The sequence below is a fragment of the Sturnus vulgaris genome, chromosome 2, assembly GCF_052056855.1.
Source record: "Sturnus vulgaris isolate bStuVul1 chromosome 2, bStuVul1.hap1, whole genome shotgun sequence".
Classification (NCBI taxonomy): domain Eukaryota; kingdom Metazoa; phylum Chordata; class Aves; order Passeriformes; family Sturnidae; genus Sturnus; species Sturnus vulgaris.
In genome coordinates this window covers 38,268,492-38,295,773 of record NC_142244.1, presented here as the reverse complement: position 1 = coordinate 38,295,773, position 27,282 = coordinate 38,268,492, and the positions used below count along the sequence as shown (strand labels likewise).

General features: G+C 43.5%; 1 protein-coding gene across 1 annotated transcript in view; it reads right to left on the bottom strand.

Annotated features, from left to right (window-relative positions):
- Positions 1-27,120, bottom strand: part of RAB30 (RAB30, member RAS oncogene family) — a 40,590-nt gene extending 13,470 nt beyond the window's left edge. The window contains exon 1 of the mRNA XM_014875756.2: positions 26,583-27,120. The gene's annotated coding sequence lies outside the window, so the exon portion shown is untranslated. The remainder of the gene's footprint in view (positions 1-26,582) is intronic.
- Positions 27,121-27,282: the final 162 nt, after the last annotated feature.

Sequence of the window (27,282 nt, the reverse complement as noted above, 5' to 3'; positions counted from 1 at the left end):
TGTGGGCTGCTGTCGACCAGCACCCCCAGGTCCTTTTCCACCAGGCAGATTCCCAGCCACTCTGCCCCCAGTCTGTAATGCTGCCTGAGCTTGCTGTGATCCAAGTGCAGGACCCAGCATTTATGTTGAACATCATACAGAGGTTCAGATCCAGCCTGTCCAGATTCCTCTCCAGAGCCTTCCTGCCATCCAGCAGATCAGCATTCCCACTCTCCTTGATGTGACTGCCTGACTGAGGGTGCCCTTGATCCTTTCTCCAGATCATCAATAAAGACATTAAACAGGAGTGTCCCCAAAACTGAGCCCTTGGGACCAGCTTCCAGCTGGATGTAACTGCGTCCACCACCTCTCTCTGAGCTCAGCCATCCAGCCAGTTTTCTACCCAGTAAAGAGCTGGATGAAAAACAAAACAGAACAAAAAACAAACTATCCACAGCTGCAAATGTTTCTCCCCATTGGAGGATTAAGACCAAAACCATTATCAAGCCAGGAATGCTGATAATTTGCACCTCAGCTCTATTCCACCTCAAAACCCCATTACAACCTAGTGCTGCAATTAGACACAGAGAAGGATCTGCAGCCTTTTCACCTGCTGGATCCAACCAGTAGGCAGGTTTTGATGTATTTATATAGTTCTTAATAAACAAGTATTTTCTGTTCTTCATCATCCAACAGCTATAAACAAAAATAAATTTACCCAAACATCTCAAGTTCAAACAGCAGTAGTTATGTATACAGATATTACACTGATTGCATACGCCATATGAGCCACAAAATTCAAAGCTAAGGCTCATATTTCAAGCAGAAAATTATTCCTTGCAGGCCAGAAAATTGCAGGGAATTCAGGTCTGGACATGCTGCTGCATTACGTAACTCAGGATAAAATATTTTCATTTCCAAAGCACCTGCCAACCCAAGCAGGCTCCTTCACTCAGCAAGCATGAGCCCAGCTCATGCCCCTCTGCAAACGAGCAGGCTGGACTTCCCTCTGCTTCCTTGCCCACCTTCCTCACTCCTCATCTCTACAGGGTCTAATTTCACTTCTATTCACACTAGAAAAATTAAGAGGGACTTAATTCCCAATAAAGTTTGGATCATGCATGCCTCTGCACTGATGGTGGCAAAACTACAAGTGCACAGGATGCATGCTCTTGGCATGCTGCAGCATTGAAATCTCCAGGAATGTCTTTTCTAAAATCATGGGAGAACGATTTACTGTAGGCACTTGGGGTTGCAGAGCTTGACATCTCTCAACTCCTCCCACCACACTTGCCATTGCAGGTGAGCTAAATCCAGTTGCCTGTGCTCTGGCAATCCTAAACATAGCTCTTCAAGGAAGGGAGAAGGTCCCAACAGTGCTCAATAAATCCATCCAACACTTCCAGGAGGCATCAAGCAACTATGCACATAGTGCAGGGAGGCATGGGGCTTCCCCATGCACAGCAGACCCAGCAACATTAACTGATGAGCTGCTGATCATTCAAAAGTCTAGACATTTTAAAAAGTGCATCTGGAAAAAAAAACCCCAGATTATGAAAACCACAGCCCTACTCTATATGGAGAGATTCATGCTCCTCAATGCTTCACTCAGGATGTTTCTCCTACAGCAACCAAGCAAGTTGAGTAGGTACAAGTCAGATATATGTTTTATCCCACAGATATATTTCTATAAATAAAGGGAAAGCTGACAGTGAAAAGGCTTTGTTTGTGTCCAAGCTCTTCACTTCTGAGTGAAGTCTTCTGGGGGGCTCTGCTACTACTGGTGTCAAGAGCAGCATTAACACACATCATTAATCTTTTTTGGTTGGATGGTGGAAAGGTGTGTTTCGAGTTGGACACATCCTTGTGGATCTCAGTGCCACCAGAGACCCTTCAGGAGAAATGAGGCAACTCACAGCTTGCCTGGTGCAGTGTCCTCATCTAACTTTCTCACCTCCTGGAGGGAGAGGAGACTCAGAGACGTTTGTGCATGTCAGCGTTGGGAACGGCCACGGAAGTGCTAAATATCACATGCAGGCAGCAAGTTACATTCCATCACATACATCTGAGGATCGAACTGTTAATCAATAATAATTCCCCTCACACAGATAAACTAATCAGATTTCTGTGTTATGTAGGACTAATGAGTTACCTTATTAGCAGTAGGTACAAAATTATAAACAGAAAATTAATTTCTTTAGGATTTAAAAAAACCTGCTGACATGCTGACATGCCTCAATGGTGTCTGACCAAATCACATATCAGCACCCTCAGGGTACACACCATCTTCAGAAGCATGAGAACAGCCTGACACTCCATTTACCATCAGAATCTGGGTTTTCACTGCAAAAAAGTTGGTGCAATATTAACATATGCTTTTATGATATCTCTTAAGACATGCCTGGAGATGGGGACAATACTGCATGCTCAAAACAACACTCCATCGGTCCTGGCTACATTTTAGCACATCCTGCGAACACCAAGCTGTACACTCTGCAGCAACACGTTTTTGTGTGTTGAAGCAGTTACAGCCAGCACAGCACACAGGCTGACTTCCAAGTGTGGAAAAAACTGCATTGCCAGAAATCCAGCCAAAAAATGCTGTTTCATCCACTCAAAAACAACAGCCTCTTCTCAAAAGGAAAAAAAAAAAAATTAGTTTTTAAAGTACAGCCAAGGAGTAACTGAAACATATCTTGCATGGAAAAGCCAGGAAAGCTTACTAAGTCCAGCTCTCTAGGTGAAATAAAGCTTCCACATCAGGACCTGACCCACTAAAATGGGGAAACACATCAGCAACTTATGTGAGATTGTGTCTTCAGAAACCAGGTGCAGAAGCCCAGGTGTCTCCCACGAGGCTTCTGGGGACAGTGCAACTCCAAGCAGTGAAGTGCAGGCTGCCCACCTCACAGGGAGGCAAAGACAGTGGAGAAACAAATCCTTGGTTTAGCATAAAGGCTTGTGCACATTAAATACATAAAAAGCAAAGAAGTCTCCTGATGCATTACTCTGCTGGGCTGGCAGGGGTTTGAGTGGCACCATGATCATAACTGGAAAAGTTTTAAAACTGGGTGATGGGGTTCTGCTAAAAACTTGGAAGATTAGACAGCTTGACACCATCATTTTTGAAAATATATGAGAAAAGTCATCATGACTAAAGAATTTCAGTAAAGTATTTACAGGAACATCATGACTCAAATGAGGTTGCAAGTGCAGAATTAGCACAAGTGCAACTATGCCATTTAGCAGTGACATAATCATAAATGTATTGTGAAATATGAATATGTGCCTTAGACACACTTTCACAACCCAGACCATCCAAGAAAATTTTCTTGAGTTTTAACTGCAGTGACATGTCTTACTGCTGTTGACCATCTTGTTTTCATTTTGTCAGAGTCTGTGGTATGAACAAAATAATAAAAAAAAAAAAACTAATAAGGTTTTACTTAGCAAGAATGCTTTCTAATTGAAAAAATAAGCCATTATTTCCATCTTTTCACTTCTGCATAAGTAAGCTTGTGATTTACTGGGATTTGTATCACTTCTCCATCAAACCTATTAGAAGTAATAAGTAATTAAACCTCAGCTAATTTCACTTTCAGGTGTCTGAGGTCAGGGCTGTGCTTGGTACCTCCCAGCTTGGGCTCTGGACTCCATGCAGCCCTGTGCATGATGCTCCCCTGCCATGCAATGTCAATGCCATGCCACTGCTGAAGGCCAGGCTGTGCCAAACCAACAGTGCCCTGGAGTAGCAATCAAAAAGCTAACAAATGCTTTTGGCTCGGGACAGAGATATCATACCTGAAGTCTTAAGATAGAATATATAAATATATCCAAAAATACATTTTTAATATATAAAGTAACGTGCATTTAAATATATCTTTTATATCTTATAAATATGTAATTTAAATATTGTAAGAGTAATAAATTAGCAATACCAGCAGCAGAAGAAGAGAAAGGTAAGAAAGATGAAAATCATAGATCCATTCAACAGTTTGGGTTGGAAGGGACCTGTGAAAAATCATCCCAGGAAGTGTTCAAGGCCAGGTTGCATGAGACTGAGTAATCTGATTTAGAGGAAGGTTCCCTGCCCATAACAGGGGAGATGAAACCAGATGATCTTTAAGGTCCCTTGCAAGCCAAACCATTCTAGGATTTTACAATAACACTTCGTTGAGAGGAGCTCAATCCCTAACCAGTTCCTCTCATACATTTTGTTACAGTGTGAAGTGCAGTGAAGCAGCCTCCTCAAGACAATTGCTTAAAGGAACTTTATCCAGGAACAAGCACAAAACTATCAGGGCATTGTTTTGCAAAGTTCAAGCAATCCATCTTCAGTCAGTCATTTGCATTTGGGTTATGGGGTACATTCTTCCTGGTGACTCAAGAAGGTGGCTGTCACTCCCAGGCAAAACTCTCAGGCATGCCCCCCAATTCAAGGGCAGCCTACTACTCCAGAGGTGGATCATTAACAGAAAAAGAGTTCTTGGCTGTGGTTATTTTTCAACTTTCACAAGGAAATAAAGAAGTGACTCTGTGTTTCAGCTGGAGGCTCCCTCTTCTCAAGCACACACGCACCATCGTATGTGAGCCACATGTGAGCTGTGTATCCACCACCATAGGAAAGGTGGCACTTTGCCACAGCACGTTTGCCTTTCAGAAGGATTTCTGCCTCTGTTACACCTTTTAAAGGAAGGTTTCTTATCTAGAAGTAATAGCATTTTTGAACATGAAGTGATAGGATAGGAGGAATAAAATACAGAGGAGTGTTACAGGCTTTTACCTCCAAAGATGAGCCTGGAATCCCAAACAAGGGGGTCCTCTCTGCCACTGAAGTCAAGTTTGAGGTGGTAAATTCTGACCTATTCCTAGGCTGATTATTGCCCCAGTGGTCCTCAATTTACCACCTCCTATTTCCAGATGGGAAGTACGTTGGACCTGTACCAGGCATGCTCATGCACACAATGCTTCAGCTCCCTAATGGAACTATACTCAAGCACTGCATGTGCCCTCTAAGAAGTCTTCCCCTCTAAAGGGTCTCATCTGATGGAAACCTCTCAGCTGGGATCAACCATCCCATCTGGCAAGCAACTGATCTGGCAGGGAATATTCTTTGCATTTCTGCAAAGAAACTCTGCCTTAGAGCTTTAACTGTGGGTATCTGCCAGAGCAGCAGATGTTTCACAGAAACAAATTGTTCAGAGAGAAGAAAGTAGAAACAATAGAGACTTGGGTGTAACTTCACAACTGGCTTAAGATGTTTCCAAAGGGAAGGCTTCCAAGCCCTGCCTGCTCCAGACAGCTGCAGGAGGGACCCAATCCAGATGGAAAAAAACCCTCAGGGTGGGACAGCAGAATCAGACTTTTCTGCCTGGGTTACAGAATTTAGTTTTGTAAAGAAGTATATTTACTATCTTGAGTATCTCAATAACAGTAACTTCATTTCATGGCTCCTGAGTAAAATTTTATAAGGATATCAGGAGTCCCTTCAGAAGGTAAGGAATAGTATTCATGTTTTGGTTACGTTTTAGCTCACATGCCAACACGTAGCCTATTTTCAGTTCCCGTTATAGTTTCAGGTGGTTACAGTACTTTTTATTTACCCTAAACCACTGTAAATGTACAGTTAGTCTTCTAGGGTATCTATCTGCTGTTAAAACCTCATCTCAGCTTTGCACCACCCGTAATTCAAGAAACTGCATGGGGTAAATCTGGCACTAAAACAAATCCTTAAACACAAAAAGGCAGCTCTTTAGCGGAAGCTTTCTGCTCCAGGCCTCCTACTGCTGCAGGGACATTAGTCAAACAGCTCACCTAGAAGTGCAAAATCTGAAAACGTTATTTTAAAAACTGTGTTCCAGGGTCGTTGAGATTTATTGCTCAGAGCTGATGCAGCAAGCAGTACCTTGAGGACAAAGCAGGCAGAGCCCCACAAAACCAAGCAATGTGCATGCACACACACATTAAAAGATGGCACTGGCCACAGCAGTTCTCCAGCCCAAATAAATCATGTCTGCACCTCTGCACACCTCTACACCCAGCTCAGCTCTCCCTGTCTCCAGCCACATGGGTTAATAAATTATTGCAGAGATCTGCAGAGAAAGATTTGCATTTGGAGAGAAGGTGAAGGCACAACGCAGCTTCTGCTGCACCAGTATTCACCCTTCTGATGTCATCAGTGACCAGCAACTCTGTGACATAGCCCAAGATCTCCCAAAGAATGGTGCTTTTGTTCAAAAAATATGTTCCCATCTCTCAGGGCTCTTCCAGTACACATATTGCTGTATTATCGATAATAGCACACAAAAACATATATATATTTTTTTCCTGCACTACTACTATGTCCTGGCAGCAGCCCTCTGAAGTTTTTACCACTTTGGGACTAAGATTAGGAAACAGGAAATTACTTCCCCTTGCTTCCTTAAAGCAAGCAGCAGCCAGTCCCTCGTAGACAATGATGCCAACATGATGTATGCAGCCTGGGCAGTGCTGCCACTGGGACAGGAACCTGCACTCGCAGCTGCATGGTCATGGGGACACAACTTGGCACGTCAGCACCGTGTTTGTGACCGCCTATTTTTATTCCTTAGCAACAGAGCAGCTTTTGGGGTTGAGCTTCCAGCTTGTGGGGCTTTTTTTTTTGTGTTCAATCTATATTTGGCACCCTGAGGAAATTCCTAAATAGAAGATAACAATTTTTAAAAGAGAGGATAAATGCTGGCACTCAGCTTTGCTGACAGCAACACCACCACCAGGCTCTTGGTTAGTGTGAAGTGCTGCAACCTAGAGCCAAGGGAAGCTCTCACACGGACCAAACATCAAGAGTCACATCCCTCACATTTTCTGCCTTTGCAAAACCTTGCCCTGGCATAAGAACAGGAAAAGATTTATTGGCTCATAAAGCCTCTAAGTCATCTGTATCCTGTGTAAACCAACATCTCCAAGGCTCTGAGCCTCATCACTGCTCAGCAGCACTGATGGGTCTGATAACAATTTTTGTCCTGCGGGAGAGACAGTGCTATTGCTCAGTGGTCCAGTCTCAATGAGAGGGGCAGAAGGGGAAGACTTCAGTACAGCACAGCAATTCTGAACTCAGATACCATCCTTACCATAAATCATGGACATATCAATATCCCCCAGCTCTCTACAGCTCTTAAATAAAAACATGCAAATTAAATCCTGACTTATCTACATAAGAAAAGCAAACAATACCTGATGTTTCCCAACTGTTAGCAACATGACCTTAAAAAATTAAAAAAAAAAAAGATTTAATCATAGGAAGGATAAAGATATCACATGGCTTGGCAGTTTCATTGGTTGTCATGGCAAATGAAAATCCCTGACTCTCCAATTTGACTGTTTTAGAGGAAAGAAAACAACAAAAATGCCCTGTTTTATGACTAGAAAGGAATGTTTTCCTAATAATCACTCATGAACCCACTGTACACTATATATAAACAGCTGCTCCTTCCCAGGGAAAATGTTTGCTGTTTCTTACTGAGCAGCTCTCAGGGATCCAGGCAATTCATCCCCAGCAGACATTCAGGCGCGGGTAATGAAAATCATGTGCTCTTGGATGTGGTGACTTCTTGCCTGCCAAAGGGAGCCTGAACTAGCTGCAAGGGGGGTCTCAGCTCCATGAGGGCTCAGCCACCAGCTCCCGGGGAGGCTGCCAGCACAGCATGGCCAGGAGAAGCCGGCAGCAGTGTGAGCCCCTTCCTCTGCTCCCACTCTCAGCATCACCATGCCATTTCTTGCCAACAACGGGTGTGTTTTCCTGTGTTCTCAAAGCAAGCCAGAACCATGGATGTTTCTGAGAGTTTTAATCTGCCAGACAGGTAACAGCAGCAAAGATACCCCAGTGTTCACTCCCACCCAGGCAATCCAAACCACCTTGCACCCTGCGTGCATGACCAGCATCACACATCTTTCACTACAGTAGATTTTCTAAATATAGGAAGATAATTTGGATGTAACTTCAAAAGCAGGTCCCCAGAGAGCCTGCTCCTTCCAGTCACACTGCCTTTTGTTTTTGGCTGCATGCTAAAAATCTGGGAAGCTGAGGACATCCCCACAGCAGATTCACATCACCCGTTTCACTACCAGGTTTTAGTTCATCCGTTTGTCTCCAGCCCTTCCCTTCCTGCAAAATGCTCTCTGCTCTTGGGCTTCAGTGCAATACTCTTGTCTAGAAGGAACAACAGGACCCTAAGGAATAATGTTTATTGTGTGGTAAGCAGTGCTCCTCTGGGGTTAGGTTTTTTCAACACCCCCATCATCCACTATGATTACTTGCAGGGGGGGAGAAGTTGTTGCACCATCACAGATGGGCAGCTGGTTGGAAAGCAGCCCTTTCTCTAAGAAAAGCCACAAGTTCTTTTCCTTATCTTCCTGGAAAAGCAGCTGTGTACCAAACTGCACCACTGCACTCCAGCACTGGCTGTGTATGTGCACCCAGGGCCACACCCTCCCGAAGTCCCCAGCTTCAGTGAGTTTGCACTGCAGAGCCTTCATCACAACAGCAAAGCCATTCTCCTGCACAAACCTCATCCATAATCAGGCGTGCCCATACAAATTAGCTAAACGTAATGAGATAACACATGCATAAACAATTTGGATCTGTTATCTTTTGGATATGAGGCAGAAGGAAGGCAAGTCACCTTTGTCCTTCCTCCATGGCCAGACTGTGCCTGCAAGACTGCAGGTGAGACACCCACCTTCATTTCCAGGCTGGAAGTACCAAAACGAGGTCACTGTGTATCAAGCTCAAGATAAATAGATTCCCACAATAATAACTACACTGAATTACATCTCAAGCCTCGTGCATTAACCCTTACCCACACCAAGGAGATGGAATATTCAGGTTACTGAAGTTACTGGGAGTGCAATCACAAGCCAAGGGACAGAAGAACTCATCTCTTTCACCCATCCAATATGCCAAACACACAGAAAACATGATTTTCCCATGAAGGATTCCAGCCAGACTACCCCTCATCCCACTGGTCCTGCAGCATGCCCTCCCTGCAAGGGCTGCTGGCTGCCACACTCAGTCCCCCGGCAGTTCAGGGTCCAGAGTGTTCCTGGATTGCTGTGGGCAAGGGAGAGAGCATGGGCCAAAGGGCACTGTGAAGGCATGCAGCAAAAGGGAAAGGGAAACAGAAGAGCAAATCCAAGCAAAACTAGTTCTCTTCAGGTCATAGAAGAACAGTCTGGCACTGTTGGACACCACACAGCTTTAAGCTGAATGGATGTGACAGAGCAAATATTTTCCATCCTGACTAGGAGACTTAGTAGTAGTCTCAAGGCTACAGCTAGTTACACTGAAGTTTTCAAGGTCACCACACACAATCCAGGAAATATTTCAGTCACAAAAAAATACTGAATTTTCAGCTTCTCAAATACATATACACTTTAACATTTTCTTTTAGGATAGAGCTTGACAATTGAGATGGTATGAGGCAGACAGACTCTGCTTATGGGGGTAAGGCACATTTCACATTTGTTCATTCCTTTCATTTTCCCAATTTTGCACAAAACTATTTGGAATAGCACCATTTGTTATTTAACAAAATGGGAAGTCTACCCAAAAATACTACTTGTAATTCAAAACTCAACATAAGCAGTTTTATTTAGCAAAATAAAGAATTCTCTCACATCATGTTTCAGTTAGCCATTTATCCCCTCTAACATAAGCACAGCCTTGCTGCCCTCCAGCACAGCACGCTCCCACCAAGTATAAAGCAATGTACAAACAACAGCTCCTATTGCACAGCAAATTGTCCTGAGTTCTAAAGAGATTTCATGTCTAACAAAGCCTGTGTAAAGCAAAGCTTCTGTAGAAGCTCTATATTTATTTCCAGTTCCTTCTGTATGTAGTTCTATACTTCATATGACTGAAATAAGATATCCAGAGAACAGAATAAGATTTTTTTTCTTTTGGTGCATATTTATCCTCTTAGCAGGTAAAAGAGGTGAAGACCAAAAACCACAAGTCAGAATATAAGAAGATTTTTGGCTCTGTTGATGACTGCTTGCAGGACAGGTCCTACATGGCACTTTAGATTTTATTCTTTCCAAGGCAGTCATAAGCACTGCCCTGAAATGGCACTGAAGCCCAAATCCATCCATCCTGCAAAGCTCTGCGCAAGGAACTTGAACGAAAGCATTATCTTAAGTCTTAATTTTAAAAGCAGATTTATAAAAAGTCACTGATTTTCCCTCTGAAAACAGAGGGTTTACAATGACTTGAGGAATTTTATTGCAGCCAGCTAACTCCAGCAAGAACATAAGAATTCCAGCTTTGAACCACCTTTTCTAACTACTCTCTCCCCCAACCTATTTAGCTTCTCTCCAAAGGAAAAAACCTTCCCTTTTAACGTGTGCTGCTGCTCCCTTGCAGCCTAAGCTCCTCGGTGTCTCTGCAATTGTCATGTGCACAACAACTGAAATTGAGGCAACTTGAACTACTGGATACATGTATGATAAAAAGCAAAAGAGAAGCTGCTGCGGTGGTAAAGAATCCAGGCATGGTAACAAGGCTTGTAAAACTGGCTTCATCTGGACTGGGATATTTGCTTAGCTGGCAGTACTCTCAATTGCTACAGATGATGGTGAATGGAAATATGATACAGCTCTAAAAATCTAGGTTTAAAGGCGGCAGAAAGGTGTTTTTAAAGAAACCATGAGGCAATTTTAGGTTATGACTATAAAAGGAAGAAATAAGATGTATAGGTTGAAAAGACAGGGGAAACAGGAAGAACAGAGGATGAATCTGGGCTGAGAATGTCTAGGCAGATGCTGCTGGAGCACCAAGGCAGGAGCCCAGCCAGCCGCACTGCGGAGAGGAGCATCCCTGCCCTGCACAGCAAAAAAGGGAAGGAAAAATGCTGCCCAGAGGGAAAGATGGGAATAACAAATGGCAAACAACTATCTCTAACTCTGGAATGACACCTGCCAGCTACCTACAGAGATAGAACCCATGGGTTCTATCTCTGCCAAATGTTAGAACACCCTCCGTTTTTAAAACTGCAAAGGAGGTGTAATAACCTGGCAAGGCTGTGTGTTGGATCTGGGAATCTCAATTCAAACCCTGAGCATAAATCAGGTCCTTGTGCCAGCCTGAGAAACAGTCACTACAGCCCCACCTAACACATCCACCTGTAACAGAACATGCATTTGTAAGTCACAAATAGGCTTTTGGTTCACTGTCAAAAGCACCAAACAACGCACAACAATTGGGGAATCTTAGGCATGAAAGGTTAAGTAGCAAAGGGACAGGTTTGATATGGTTTTGGCAGAGCGATGTTGGTGGGCTTGGGGCAAAGCCAAGTGTTCCACATCCAAAAAAGTCTATGTAGCATTTGGGGTGAAGAACTTCCAGAGGAGAGATACAAATTCTCACTGTGGGCTTGCTAACCCCATGCTTTGGTTCACAGCTCTATCTATTGATGCTACTCAGCAGGGGCTCACATAGAGCCCCAAGTTACAGCCAGCAGCTCCAAGTGCTCCCTAAAACTGATTTGGGTCTCTTTTCTTAGCAATGGATAACCTCTTCTCTCCCTTCCCACAGAATTGGGCAAGCACCAAGAGAGACTTCCCAGGTACAACACAAGAGTTGCAGATAATGGGGGTCACATGGAAAGCACCGTGTCTGCTCTTTTTTTGGTCTATTTATTACACTTAAGCAATCAGTGAAAACAGTGTATGTTTTTTGGAGCAGGTCTGTGTCCACCCACGTCTGCCCCAAAGCTAGCAAAATAAAGTCTCAGTATGGTTACAAATATCATTCCCTTCACCCTCAACACAAATACACTCCAGAGCCTGGTGGTGATAAGCACATAGGAATTAGGAAGCCTCGATTAAATATGTAATATAGAATAAAAGTAAATTATTACTTCATTCATTACAACAACCAACTCTGAACACAAAATTAAGTCAAACATTAGCTGGGTTATGGAAAAGCACCAGAGGAGCGTTGCAGACCTTATATGGGTGGTACCTCTATTTTACACACTTCTTAGACTCTTCTTCTCCATTTTGTTATTTTCTTCTTGTTGGCACCTCCACGTGCATGACAAAAGTTTTCTTCATACCAGGTTGTACAGAAGGTTGTATGGACTCCAACAGCATGTGAGTTGCACTTTGAGAGAATATATCACATGTTTTTGGTCTATCACAGTAGCCTGTGGATTTTTTAAAGGTTGGAGTAAGAAGTCAAAAGCTTCACTCAACATTTAGCTATTGCAAGCACACTTTCCACCTCACACCTACCCCCTTGTACATTCTTTAAAATTTAAAAGGAGAGAAAGTTGCTCATAAACAGTACGTACATATTCCCCTTTCCTCATCATTAGCAGTAACTTCAAGCCTGTATCATGATAAAACTTGAATTCGAGGCTGATGGCCTGACTATACTCTGTGCTATAGGAAAATTACTTACCAAGAATTATTGTCTATCTTTGAGCACTCTGTACACAGAAGCAAAATGGGGAAAAAGTAACACATCAGGTAACTTGTCCAGAGAGAGAAACTCAGGAATAACCCCATGTAAACCAAATCTATGCCTCATATTATCTTTGTTGAGCTATTTTACCTCTTCAGCCTCTTTTCCGCTGATGTCCCCAACTCTGTTTTGCTTTTCTTTACTATCATTGATGAGCATCTTTTCATTCTGCAGTCTCAATGCCCACCCTCCTATGCCCTAGTATCATGCCCTCCATGTGCGTTTTTGTCTTTGTCTACCAAGGAAATTGTAATAGGGTAGGGCTGGTATTTTTCTATGGGAGCTATTTTTGTACCATATTCAGGAAATTTCCCCTTTTAACTAAGTTTTGTATAAAAGCTGTAGCTACCACAATAGAGAAAATAATACTTGCTTCTACCTTCTCTTCCCACTCACTCCTAGGTGATGGAGGACAGGCCACCCATGATGGCCTAGCCTTTCCTGGGGTCTTCATTTATCCAAGCAGACAGGCCACATCCTATTGCTCTGTAACTGTCCAAATTCTCTCCTAGCTACTGGAGTCTTAGTGCCACCTCTGTCCCCAGACTCCAACAGAAATGCTTTCTATCCTAATTTAATTCTATGTGTAGCAACTGAACTGGTTGATGCAGTTCTCAAGTAGCTGATACTTACCTAAGAAGATTTCAGATTTCCTAAGCTGAATCCTAAGAAGATATCATCTTAAAGCAGATACCATTCAGCTTCTCTTAAACCCTCTCCTCCTTTTGCTCACAGAACAGCCCTTTTCTTGCCAACCAAAGCCTTGCCAACCTGCACCTTTGCTTCTCACACAGATCACTCATATGAAGAACTGGTTTAGTCTCAGCTGGCAAGAGAATTATTTCCTGCAGAAGTACAGCAGTGAAGCCTTCTTAAAAAAAAGAATTCAGGATGAATCCAAGCCAGCATCCTCTCATATGTCAGTTATTGCAATTGTACCTCTCTGTCCTCAGTAGATCTCATCTTGGATCACTGGCATCCTCACACACACACACAAAAAAAAAAAAAAAAAAAAAAAAAAAAAAAAAAAAAAAAAAAGATCTTGTTAAAGCACAATTTGTATCTTCAGGGTTTCCGGCTTTTCTTCTTTCTATGGCTCCAACTCCTTCTTACTACTTTTCACATTCATTTTACAGCCTACTACATCCCATTAATTATCCTTAAAGCAAAATCAGCCCTGTCAACCATGCTCTCCCTCACAGCTGGTCAGGTCTCCTTGAAAACACTCACTGAGCTTTCCCCTGATCAAAAATACTGCTGTTATCTGGCCTTTCTCTACCTCTTAGTGATCATAACCTGTAGTCACCCACCAGAAAGCACTGAGCCCTGCCAGGTGGAAACTGCATTTTGCCAGTGACAGCTACAGTGGATGCAATGATGGACCACAGAATGCAGCAGCAACATACAGTGGCAGAAGGCAGAAGGAATCTCACTTGAGTGGTCATTCTTAATTTAAAGCAGCAGGTCTCCCCTCTTGAGGCTTATCCAACTGCTCCTAAATGGAAATGTTAGGCTGTTATGCCCACAGTACTCATTTTCCTCTAGGTCTGACTTACAGAGAATGGCAATGCCTCTTGGATCCCTCAGGCCGAGAGGTGATGGTGAGATGAAAGCATGTGGCTTGGGTCTCTTGCAAACACCAGGAGAGTAGGGATTTATGAAGGACTTGAAACGTGACACAAGATGCATTTTTGATATTTTCAGGGATTTCTGTGACTTCAGAGGGAGCCCTTCCCACACAAAAGCATAAGTGAGATGGAGAGTCTACTTTCCCAGGAACAGCCAAAATAGCTGTTATGAGCCTGTTCTTTGCAAGAGGACAAACAACCTCAATCACACTGAGGCACACGGGGACCCACTTCAGGCTTAGGAGAAAATCACACACTCTCCAAATTCTAGTTTTAAAAAGGAATATAAAATGTCAGAGCCTTGGACAAAGCCCTCAAATGCCCAACAAGCTTCACATCTCTTGCACATGAGAAAGCTAGTGAGTTCCAGCACACAGCTTTTCCCAGTGCATCTCTCTATCACAACACATATTGTGTGACTCAAATAATACATTCTCCCATTCAAAAGGGCACACAAGTTATAAGCACTTTCTTCTTTCCTAAGAAAAGACAGATGCTGATTCCAGGAAGTCCTCTGTAACAATTCTCTTCCTAAACCATATCAGTTGTCTTGCCCATTTGAAAGATGCATTTGCTGTATCAGAAGAAAAGAGACCCTTATTATCACCAAAGTCTGAACCACTAACCATTAAAATAGTTTGCTTACTGGGCACGTCACTTTTTCTGCACAGCACTGCTTGAATCCCTGGTAGCACCTTCCCAGACAAAGTGCCATTAACATGTAAATGAAAAGTTCACACTCCTCCTTGAGATGGTACACAATTATAGTCATAAGCTGAGGTAATGAAAGGCTCTAAACAAGACAGGTTGGTTACACATGTCATAGCAGAGCTTGCAAATCATTCTCTCCTCTAATTACCACAGCATTTCCAGGAAGAATCGATTACAGCAATATGGATGAATGGGATCCTAAAACTGAAAAATGTAGTGAATTAAACATGAAAGCACTCATTGACTGTTATCAATATATATATATTTAATGGTATGGCCTGGGAAAATACAGAGCTAAATATCTAGAAAGAACAGAATCCTGGACACTGAGGCTTTAAAATAGTCCCAGCAACAGAATATACCAAAAATATCAATTCATCCACCACGCTGTAGTTACACTTTGTGTTTTGCTTTTGTTGTAAAGACTGGTGCAAGCCTATAGCAAGGCAGAAAGCCAAACCACAAGCTGTGCTCTGTTGATTGCTGAGGTGTCCATTAGGTGCTCCAACAGAAATACTCATTTGCCCAGACCAAGCCTAAACATGATACAGTGCAACCTCTACTCCACGCCAGGCAACCTTTGGATGAGCACCGCCAAACAAGCATCTGAATTCAACAAGCTCCCTGCTCCTCAAAGCATTATACACACTTTAGCCCTGTTTTTTTAGGAAAGCAAGCTTTTGCAATCTTCTAATCTGGCCAACAGACTCAGAAGTTACTGAAGGAAAGAGTGTTTTGGCAAAATTATAAAGAATAACATCATTGCTACAATTCTTTTGATCCCCAGGTGGCTGGGATGAGCCCAAAATCAGCATCCACACTGTCACTATTGGGCTGACCTCTGCTCTTGCCATTTTTTGTTTGGCTACAGCAGGCTGGTTGTTCAGGACGCTGGTGCCTGTCAACCAAGAGCACAGTCAGCAGCCATGCATTTCCTCTCCAACTGTTCCATTTCACAGCTTCCAGCTCTAGCTACTCACTTGTGCTATCCAGTTTCTGGACCTCCCTCCATTTACTGCTTCTGAGCCCTTGAAGCTGCAGCACTCAGCTACCAGAGCTGAAAGTGCTCAAAACTTTTAGAAAAGAGATGCTCCTGCATGAGACAGAGAAGCTGAACCACTCCTTTATTAATAAGTGATCTGATGCCTTGAGCCCTGTGCCTAGTTCTATTGGAACACTAACTGCTAGACTAACTGGCAGACTATATCATACATGGTGGCACTGTTTTATCTTACCCACCTTTGAGGAATTAAACAAAATGACCAATAATGGTGTCTAAGACCTAAAATAACAATAATGTTATTTAGACAATGCAACTCGGGCACCAGTGATTCAGGGGAAAAAGCCAAGGCTCCACCACTCAGTGAACAAACCCAAATTCTAGGCCAGCATCTTTGCAAAGTTATTTATACTTTCTAAAAGGATTTAGGGTTAATGGGACGTTAGCTTAAGAGTAAGGAGGGTATGCTTTCAAGTCTTTTGGATCATATACAGGACAAACTCCAAGCAACTGTGCCTTTTAGAACATCACAAAGCCAGTCACACCAGCCTGAGGAACCACTGAAAACACATTGCTGCATCCCAGCATTTGAATTAAGGCATCCAGAAACACACATGCTCTGCGTGAAAAGAAAACCCCGGTTGTTAGTAGGGGTTGTTCTGCTCGACTTGAGTTGAACCAGTATCACAGCTGCAACAAACATGCCACCTTTCACGTGAGAGCCACTTGATCTATAAGAATCAATCATGTCAAAGATAAAAATCAGAATTCAGGTAGTGGCTGCTTGTTTTCTTACTTCTCTCCTTATACTAACTCCAACACTTGCACAACTCCTTTTCTTCCTTGCTATCCCATCACATGCAGCTGCACTGCAATATCCATCACACAGCACCTCCCTGATAGCTGGTGGCTGCTGAGGCGATATTTACACTACGGCTTGCATTGCAGTTTATAAAATTCTTTGGGGCTCTTCCAAAGGGAAAGCCCCACATAAATCCAAGTTATTAGTGTCATCTACAGGCTAAGTCCAGTCAAGAATTTGCTAGAGCTCAGTGTGGAGACTGCAGATCTTTGAAATACCAATCAATGTGCAGAAGAGGGGCCGAGTAATAAACTTCATTAGCATTGCTGGTAACACTTTTCTTCAGTGGCATACAATAAATCACTGATAAATATTCAAGGCAGCCCTCTGAGGTTATCTCAATTTTATGCATGGAGGTAACCAAGAAACAAAGTTTAGAAGGAACTTGCCTATAAACACAAGAGAGATGCAGAATTCAATTGTCTTGCCTTCAAAGTACAAAATATGCAATTTCTAGAGGAAACTGTGAATTATAGAAATTGATTTGCAATCAAATTAAGGAGACTCTATTTCCCCAAAACTACTAATGACTATTGCCACCCAAGTTACAGCATTGGTTACTCACATTACAGTAACACCTACAGACTGCAGAAAACTGCAGATTTTTCACTGTAGGAAGTGGGGGCTAAGAGACAGAAGTTCTACCCTAAAGACCTTATCATGGATAATAAAACCCAATCTACACACAAAATACAGGAACAGTCATAAAGAGATTAATGACTCCAAAACTGCATCAGAGGAAGAACAAGAAATGGATCAACCCCCCCGAGTATGAGACAGATATCAATAAATTCATTAGCTAAGCATCACCCAGCATTGCCCAGGAGATATTTTTAAAACCTTCCTCTGTATCTCCAAGAACTGATGTCATCAAGCAAAATGAGAAATATTGTGAGAGATGTGCTAACAAGATGGAAAGAATTTTTATGTAGTTTCACACATTTCCCAGCAAGAAGCTTGACATTTAAGCAGGATGACCTGGTTACTTGTGGCTACTCCACAAATTGATGTACCATGCTCACCCCCACAATGACTGACAGCTGCAGTCAACAAACAAACAATCATTCACACCAGGTTCTTCCTCCCTGTGGCGACAGCTTTTGCAAAACTGCAGAACCTAATGAGATACTTTATTTAATATTTATTTCACAATCAGTCTCATTTATTCTAACAGAATTAGCTTCAGCCCACAATGAATGTTTTCCTTGGTTATCTCATTGTGCAAATCAATACTCAATTTATTTTGAATTTCTTCAGTTGCAAATTCTTAACTAGGGGGGATTTGTTTTAAACATGCCTTTATTTATTATTATTATTAAATACCAGCTAACCACCCACATGGCTTCAAAATGAATCAGCATGAGGATGCTATCCCAAAAAGTTAACCTAGCAAAAAAGATTAATTTTAAGACAGACTTATCCAAGCAGTTTCCCAATCCAGAGGCACAACAGATCAGGGACAACATTGATATAAGCGTGATGGCCCTTGACAAGAGAGTGAATACTCACAATGAGCAAGGTGCAATTACTCATGATGGAAGCACAAATGAAGGCCAGGCAGCAGCTTGAGAAGAAGTTTTAGAAGTTCCCCATAACACATTCATATCTGCAGTAGAAAATTCAGGAATGGTCCATAATAATAAACATGTATAATGGCACAGCACAGGGCAATCTTATGCATCTCCAGCACAGAGACGTCCAGTGTGACCCAGCAGACACTTCTCACAAGCCACCCTTTTGAAGACATTTTAATCAGTGCTTCCTAGTGATACTCCAGGACCAGTGACCCCCATAGCTAAGTGCAAGTGCACCAGGACACAGCTTTCCTGCAGAAATGTGACAACAGAACTGCTTAAAAGAAAAGGAAAACAAAGACTTCCTAATAGAGGGAAACACTCCACAGTAGCAAGTCACTTACAAACATAATGGAAATACTGAGAAGTACCTGAGGATCACAATACAGATATATTTAAGTTTATTTTCCAGTTTTGGGTGATAGACAGAAGAGACAGAATTTGGAGTTAAGAACTGCTAAAATACACTGATTGTTTCTGCACTGAACATACACTACATCCCTGCACAAGGTGTTCAAGGCATGCCAGCTGCAGGTCACAACACAAGACAAGACTTCACTCCTACACATCCCACAAAGCAGTTTCCATCCAAGTCCTATGCTCATGCTTCCTTCTCCTAAATAAGTCGAGCAGAAATCCAGTAGCCTAGAGTTTAGAGCTCAACTTTAGACTCCTATTTGCCTGCTGAAATTAAAGGGTTAACAGAAACCTGTGTTTATCCCGGGGTTTTCTATGTGTGCACAAACACATCAATCCAAGCAAAATGCTACTACCACATTTTAGAAATATGAATACTGCTGACTTGAAGGGAATGGGCACAGCTCCCTTTTTAGAAGGAACAAATTGTTCAGAACAAGGACAAATGCAATAGAGAAATCAGGCACTGACTCTGTTTCTACAGTTTCAAGCTGCTGGTACATGTAACTCTGACACAGTCTTTACATGTTGGGTTTTTTCCATAGACCCAACATTGTTCAAGAATTCCCTCATAAGTACCTAATGCTCTCAAGAGCAAATATTAACAGTAAGGATTTCTGTATTTTTATATGTGAAAAATTAGAGGGTACCATAATCTTCTGTTGACTACAGACAGGAGACAGCTACTGCCAATAAGGCTGGAGTAATTGCAATGGTGCAGATTCCCACTGCACTTGAGTGTATTTTAGACAGAAAACATAGAATTAGCTGCAAACTGTGTCAAAACATCCCCTTTAGAGTAAAAGCACTTTCTGCAATTATGCCACAGAAAAAGGGATTATAGAGAAGTACAGCAGAGCCCAAAGCCATTATCACACAGGTTGAACTTGCTGCTACATCTCCAGCGAACCAGATGCTGACTATTCTGACATGCTCAGCAGTCCACAGACACACACAAATCCCAAACCTGCCCTTACCTTTTTGTGACAGCTAGAGATTTCTCCAGTGTTTGCTGGGGTTTATTTAAACTCATTACCACAGGTTTATCTGAATTTATACCTTTTCTCCACAGGACACGTTGCACCGTGAACTTCAGGGGGGATGCAAGAATAAAGAGGCTAATGTTATTTCTCTTAACCTTCTTCTCAATATGCAGAAATGAACTGACAGTCTCATAGGAATTTCAGGCTACCTGATTCTCACCTCTAAAGATTATTCTTCTCAGGATGGAATAATCTGATGTCTCCAGAGGACTAGCAGGGATACCAAATAAGCCAGGAAAGCTTTTTCAAGCCTACATTTACTTTTTAGGTATTTGTGTTCATAGCTGTAAAGCAAGAACAATAGAAGAATAATTGTTTTTTCAAGTGGCAGTTGCCCTCTCTCTCAGTTAATCAAGTTTAATAGGTATTATTATAAGAGTCTCAATCTCCAGTGTTGGAGAAAGAAGAATTCAGAACTCCCTTCTACCATCAGAAAGCAATAGGAAAATAAGACCACACAGTATGGAGATGCCATAGTGGATTTCTCAATGTCAATTCAGGTTATACAAGGTTGTCTTACTATGTTTTTAAGTAAAGATGTTATTTTCAGTAAATACTCCCATGCAGGCCCAACTGTCATGAAAACACCACTCTTTAGGCCCTAGAAGTACCATGAAGAAATTCTCACTAATTAGACAGAAATCTGGCTTTCTTTAAAAACTTGTTAGATGAAAAGCCTTGACTGATCTATTTTCCATTTCTCTGAGTTCAGGCAATGAAATTTAAATCACAGAGAAGTGCTAATGATTATTTTTCAAGTCCGCTTTTCATTACTGAAAGCATTCTTTGCAACACAGCACACCCGAAATCTCTTTTCTAATCCTGGCAGTCCTTTAAGTTTTCTTTGATTGCTTGTAAATCTGAATGCTGGCGTTCACATCTCAACTAATGGCCTATGTCCCAAGCATGGATCTGGGATTTTTCTGGAGCACAGATTGTTCTGGATCTCTCATCACACTCATATTTATGGATAAACGACTATTTGGGGCAAAAGATTGACCATTGAAAAGAAAGGAGGATTTGACAAGTTCCCATGCCTTACGTTTCATGTCTCATGTATGGTGATATACTAACCAGACAAATTCTTCTACTCAGCACCTTCCATAATCTGTTTCCTATAGGCATCACACCACGTTCAAAGTCTTTATTTATACCTCCTCCTCAGATTTATTTGTAGTCTAGGAGTATTCAAACCCCTGAAAGTGCAGCTGGGATAGCTCCACTGGAGCAAGAGGCTCAGGCAGACGGAAAACAAGCAGGGAGAAAGCAGGCAGGAACAAGGACATCAGCAGTTCCCCTGGAGCTGGTGCTGTCTCTTCAGCAACACCCCACTCAGTAGTGAAACATCCTTGTACAACCCCACAGAGCTTTGTCAGGGCTGGAAGAGCACTATGGAGAGCAGCAAAGGCTTTGGGCTTCTCTGGTTTGGAGAAAAGGGGCGACATCATTGCTCCCTGAAGCTTCCCAAGGAGTGGAAGTGGAGAGAGAGGTGCTGATCTCTTCCCCCAGCATCCTGTGATAAGATGCACAGAAATGGTTCAAAACTGCACCAGAGGAGGTTCAGACTGGACATGGAGAAGCATTTTCTCTACCAAGAGCATGGTAAATACTGCAACAGGCTTCCTAGAGAGGGAGTCAATATCCCAGCCTGTCAGTGTTCAAGAGACATTTGGACAATGCCCTTAACATGTTTATGGTCAGCCCTGAATTGTTCAGACAGCTGGACTAGATGATCCTTCTAGGTTCCTTCCAACTGAAAATACTCTATTCTAATTGCTTCATTACTCTGGAGAGGGGTCTCATCCTTCCAGAGACAGGGAACAGGGTAATCCCTCCTGCCAAAGCAATAAAAGCTTTTTTTTTTTTTTTTTTGGCTGCAATGATTTTGGTTCAAAATACCCAGGAAAGCACATGCAAATGATTGCCACTGTGGGGGATGCGAGACTCTCATACGCAGTCAGATTCATTTTCTGCACTGTTCCAAAAAAATTGGCATCAAGGCTCAGCACCAGCCTACGGGGATGGTAGTTCCATGACAATTCTCTTTTACAAACAAAAGCCTGGATTTATATCAAGAAATACTCCCACTTTAAATGCACACATGCTGCCCTTTGAGTAACTGAGATTTTGCTTCACCAAAAAAAGCAGAGTTTAGTTTTTGGAGCCTTCATTGCAGAGGAGAAGCAGCACAGTGCAGCAGTGGGTTGGGCTGCTGGGGCCCTGCATGAAGCGCCTCTCTCTACGGAGGGATTCTTTAGCAGGACACAGTAACCCAAGCACTGCTTGACTTCTGTGCTTTGGCATCTCTAACACCTCTTTTTTTCCCCTCCCCTTTTAAATTCAGCCTACAGGATACAGTCTTTTAAGAAACCATGCACAAGCTCATCTTTTTTCATGCCAGCATAGCCTTTCCTCCCCTTCCTCTTCTCTCTTCCCTTTTCTCATTACTCTTTTCAAGGTCTAAAAGAAAACACTATTCAGATACTTAAAGGTTACAGTTAATTTTTAGTTCAGCAGTACTCACAAGACAGTATTTCTGCTAAAAGGAAAGAAAATAAACAGGGTATCCTGTGATGTTTAAAAGGACAGCAGCAGATTTCTGTGAGACCTTACTGAAGATTTTCTCCTCTGTTTGTACAAGTATTCCCTAATTATCTCAGGAAACTAATAGCTAGGTTAAATAGGTTTTAAATAGGTTTAAATTTTGCCTTAAGTATATTTAGGGAAGAGTGCACCTCTGCAGTGTAGTGAGAGCAGTAACTCCAGGAGAGGCGAGATGACAAATAGCAAGTGAATCTCAAGCTGTTCACAACCTAAATATCTCTCCTGAGCTCCAAGCAACAAAGCTCTCTAATTATTTTTATCTATGCAAGGTGAAATCAAATGACATTACAACACAAATCTCACTAATACCTTACGCAGGGCCAATATTTAATAGCACAGATTAGTTATGAAACTACAGCAACAGACTTCAGTGTGGTCTTGACTGTTTAAAAGCTGACAATGATTTTAAGGGACAAGTTCTACCCTTGTTCTGCCCTAATTATTTCAACATATTAGCACCTGAGGAATATTTGACTCAACTCCTTTTAAATTATTTATGCACAGGCCAACCAGGATGATATGACAAATATGACAGATCACTTCTTTCCCACTGTAAGAGAGCCATTAAAAATAAAATGAGAATTTAGTTAGTTATTGACAGAAGCACTGGGAGGGAGCAGGAAGCTAAATGACTTGCTGCAAAATGAAATTGTGGAAACTAGAAAGTCAATCAAAATACTGCCTCAGGTCATCTCATCTGTCCTCCAGCCAAAGCAGAGCTGCTGCTGAGCATCTCTGCCCCCAAGACCTCTTCAACTGGGCCGATGTTTTTGGTGTCAGAAACCCATCTGTAACATAGAAGATTATTTTACTGTCTCCTAAATCTCCTATTCCAAAGTTTTGCAAACATCCATACAAGCTCTAAAGAGCTTCATCACTGCAAGGTATGCCTATCTTGTGCTACTTTCCACACTCCTGCCATGCCAGCCACACAGTTGCAATGAATCTCTCTAATTTTCTCACTGCCTGGGTGGTTATTTGACAACATGCACAAACCAGCACCTAGCACATTCCCCACTCCTCCTTCTGTACCCACAGAAAACAAGGCTTGCACTCGAACTGCTGGTCCTGTCCTTAAAAAAAAGGCAATAAGCCTTAAAATGAGAAATGGAATCAATCTAGATCGATTTAGCTACTACAATTTCTTGTCTGGCTACATTTTACGTAAAAATAAGAAAACGCCAACAATCCTATGCCACTCACACAAAACTCAGCTGCAAATACACCTCTCTGGGACACACCACAAAACTTAGACCAAGTGTCTCAATTTGCCAGTTGATGGATGCCAGCTGGGCTGTCCCAGTGAGGACCCAAACCAGGAGCTCTCTACAGCTTGCATTAGAGAGCCACCACATTGCAGCTCAGGCTGTGAGCAGCACCTACCACCTGCAGCTGGGTCTGGGGAGATGGGGAGCACAGTACAGATCAGCCAACAGAGAAAAGCTCTTCCACAGCAGGCTGACAAATGGGAGATGTTTGCTTGCAGACACCTTTCTCCCCTTGCTTATTTGGGAAGCAATTCCTCCCTGAAGAGCCACCTTCAGCCATCCACCTCTTGCTTCAGGAACTTCAGCTGTCTCACCAGATTCTAACTCCAGGCTACAGAAATCCCTGTCCTCTCACAGCTCATCTCTGGAACAAAGGGGAAAGTTAAGCTGAAAAGTCAGCAAGGCTGGCCCAGCTCTGGCTCTGCCCTCATCTCAGTAGCCTTTGGGTTCCCCTGTACATGAGGCTGGGTGACACCCAAGCATCCCAGGGCAGTTCTGGGACAGGCAATTTTACACAGTTCAGGGCACATAGGTGATGCTCATAAAACCAGTGTACAAGGATGTGATTTCTGGCTTCACTAAGAGCCAATAATTGGCATCACACTCAATTTCATGAGGAACAGGACTAAAATATATGAAAATTCTGCGGAGTATGACCATGAGACCACCTAATCCTAAATTTCCCTCCAGAAACTAGACACTAGTAAAAAACAGGGGAAAAAAAGTAAAAGACATGAGAAAATCTTTAGTGCTGCCTTCCCGATATATTTTCTTTGCTTTCAGCAACTGGCATTTTGGAGAATTCTTGATTCAGAGTAAACACATACACTGCATTTAGGTCTCTGTGGGACAACAGGAAGGGTCCCCTAGCTCATCTGGGTTTTTTTACAGCAAACATTGAGAAAACCATTGAGTGATTTTCAGCTTTCTGTCCCTTTTTATGCATCTGTATTTCAGTTTCTGAAAGGCAAAATTTAATCTAATACAATAGTGTGTATTTCTAAGGTACATTTTTAATCCACCTCCTGATATACTGCAATACAGCTTGAAAATGCTAGCGTGCATTGCCACAAGTCCTTCTAAATCAAACAAATTTAATAAATTTTGAAAAACATACAAATATGTATTGCTATTTATGCGTGCTTTGTGCAAGATATATACATACAGAAAGACAAAAATAGAATTTAAAAATATGGGCATCACAAACACTGTATTATTTTAATGCAAAGTCCTTGGCCACGGATTCTTTTCTTGTGCTCACCAACTTCTACATCAGTATTTCCCATAACAATTCCCAGGCTACACTTTCAAATTATCACTTCATATCCAGTGCCTTCTATCCCAAGCTATCAAAATCACTTCTATAAAACTTCTCCTTTTACAGCCAAAATGGGAAACAATCTATTAGATTATTTTACAAGGGAGGGAACAGATAAAGAGGAAAACGCCATTCCAGGAAACAAAAATGTTAAAAAAAGACCAACCAAAGGCAACGCCTGTGTGCACTGTTGTTCTTCCCCTTTGAGCCAGTAGTAAAGAGGAAGGAAGGAAAAAAACACAGATAAAATAAATGCAAGGAGGTGTGGATGCAGCATGTTTATCCCACTCGAGGAGGGGAAGCTGTAAAACACCATCCCTCACATACGGACACCCCAACACCGCCTGGGTGTTTACAAACACTTGGAAAAAACCAAACAGGGAGTTTCATTGTCCCCACTGCACTCATGTCACACTCTCCCCAGCACTGCAATTCCAGGGAGAGCCCTGCCAGAGGACACACAGTGCCAGTCACACAAGAGAAGCGCAGAAGCAAATATGCAGCAGAGGGGAGGGAAAAAATTAAAAATATCAGCTCAGCTGCACACTCTCTTGCTGCTGTCAGAACAGCCTCCAAGTCGGGCTTTGGTGAGGATTAACTTTAAAGGGCACTGAAAGATACTGACGGACTTAAAGCGAGCAGGACCCCTCTGTGTGCACACATTTCACTGCCACCAGCATAAAATGAGGGTCCACTAGCAATTGCAGAAGTAATTTAGTAACATAAAGGCATAAAACCTTCTGATGTCATATAATAAGGAAAAAATATCTGTTATGTTGTGCTAATATCTTAGTGCTGTTCAAGTAAAGATTCGAATTGCACCTCAAAAACAGCAAGGAAGAGGGAAATGAAGAAACAGCCTTACTCAAATAAGCCCTGTGGGACCACAAAGTTTCTACAAAGTTTAAAATAGAGACACTTTTTGTGTTTACGATAAAATACAAGAAAAAGATCAGCGCAGTAGTTTGGAAGTTGAAATAAAACATCAGACTGTTCAGCCAAGAATTTTAAAGATACTAACTCATGATGTGACTTGGAAAAGAAACCTGGACCAACTGCACACAGCCAGGACTGAGTGTCAGTTGGATTCAAATCTCCCCCGTTTCCCTGAAAGAGGGGAGGAATAGCGGTGTCAAAACAACGAAGCCTCACGACAGCACACCAACGCCCTCAAAACCACCCTAAAACACACCTCGTATTTATTTTATCCTCAGGAGCCCGGCTCTCGCTGCTCTCTGCAGCGCTTAACGACAGCAATTCAAAATCCATCTTATTTTCCACTCTTATCCAGCGAGGCAGACAAGCGACACATGGCTCCCCGCCGGCTCGGGACCGCGCAGCTTCGGAGCGCCCGGAGCATCCCGGAGTTGCGGGAGTTTCCCGGGGGCTGCGGGACGCGGAGCTGCCGCCGGACCCGAAGGGCGCTGAAGGGGGACTCATCTCCGCGGGACTGAGACCATTTAGCCAGTTAGGGCTTTTTTCCCCCCTTCCCCGTCCATTCGCCCCTCCTTTTTCAGCAGGACCAGGGAACGACAGCGCAGTCCCGCCCGGCAGCGCTGCTCGCCGCTGAGGAACGCACGGTGCGGGGAAGGGCATCGGGAGATGGGGGCCTGGGAGGGAGGAGGTAACAGGACGAGGAAAAGCATACAAAAAGAGAAGAGGAGCGCAGAACTCACCTGGTTTGGGATTCTTCCTCCCTCTCCACGACCATAAAACGAGGCGGGAGCCAGGAGCCGGTCAGCGGCGATGGGAAGGAGCGGCAGCCCCGGGCCGCCGCACGCTGGGGATAGCGGGGCTGGGCGCTGCAGCCCCCGCACGCCGGGCTAGGTGCTGACCCGGAGATGAGCAGCCCACTTCTACTGGGATGGGTGCTGGCCACCCTCCCGGCGCAGGGCAGCTCCCCGGGATGGGTGCAGCGCGGCTGGGCGCAAGGCAGTCCCGCTCGGGGATGGGTGTTCAGTCCCCACCGCCCGTGCAGCGCAGAGCAGCCCTCCAGAACGGTGTCGAGCCACGCTGGGGCCAGGACGCCCGGGACAGGAGCTGCAGGTTTCGGCGCAAGACAGCCGTGTGCGGGGATGTGCGCAGGGCCGCCCGCCCCAGGCAGCGCAGCAGCGGGAGCGCGGCCCCCCCGCCGTGTCCGGCAGCGGAGGCGGCACCGGCCGAGCACAATGAGCGGCGGCGCGCGGCGCGCCCCCGCGGCCCCCGCTGGGCAATGACATCACCCCTCTCGCCCGCCGGGGCGGGGCCACTGCCCGCGCCGCCGCCTCGCCATTGGCTGGCGGCCCTTGGCAGCGGGGGCTTCTGAGGTTTGTAGTTTCTTTAGGGTTGCCACAGCGCGGTAGCGTGCGGGGCGTGGACTCCGTTTCCCGGCAGATC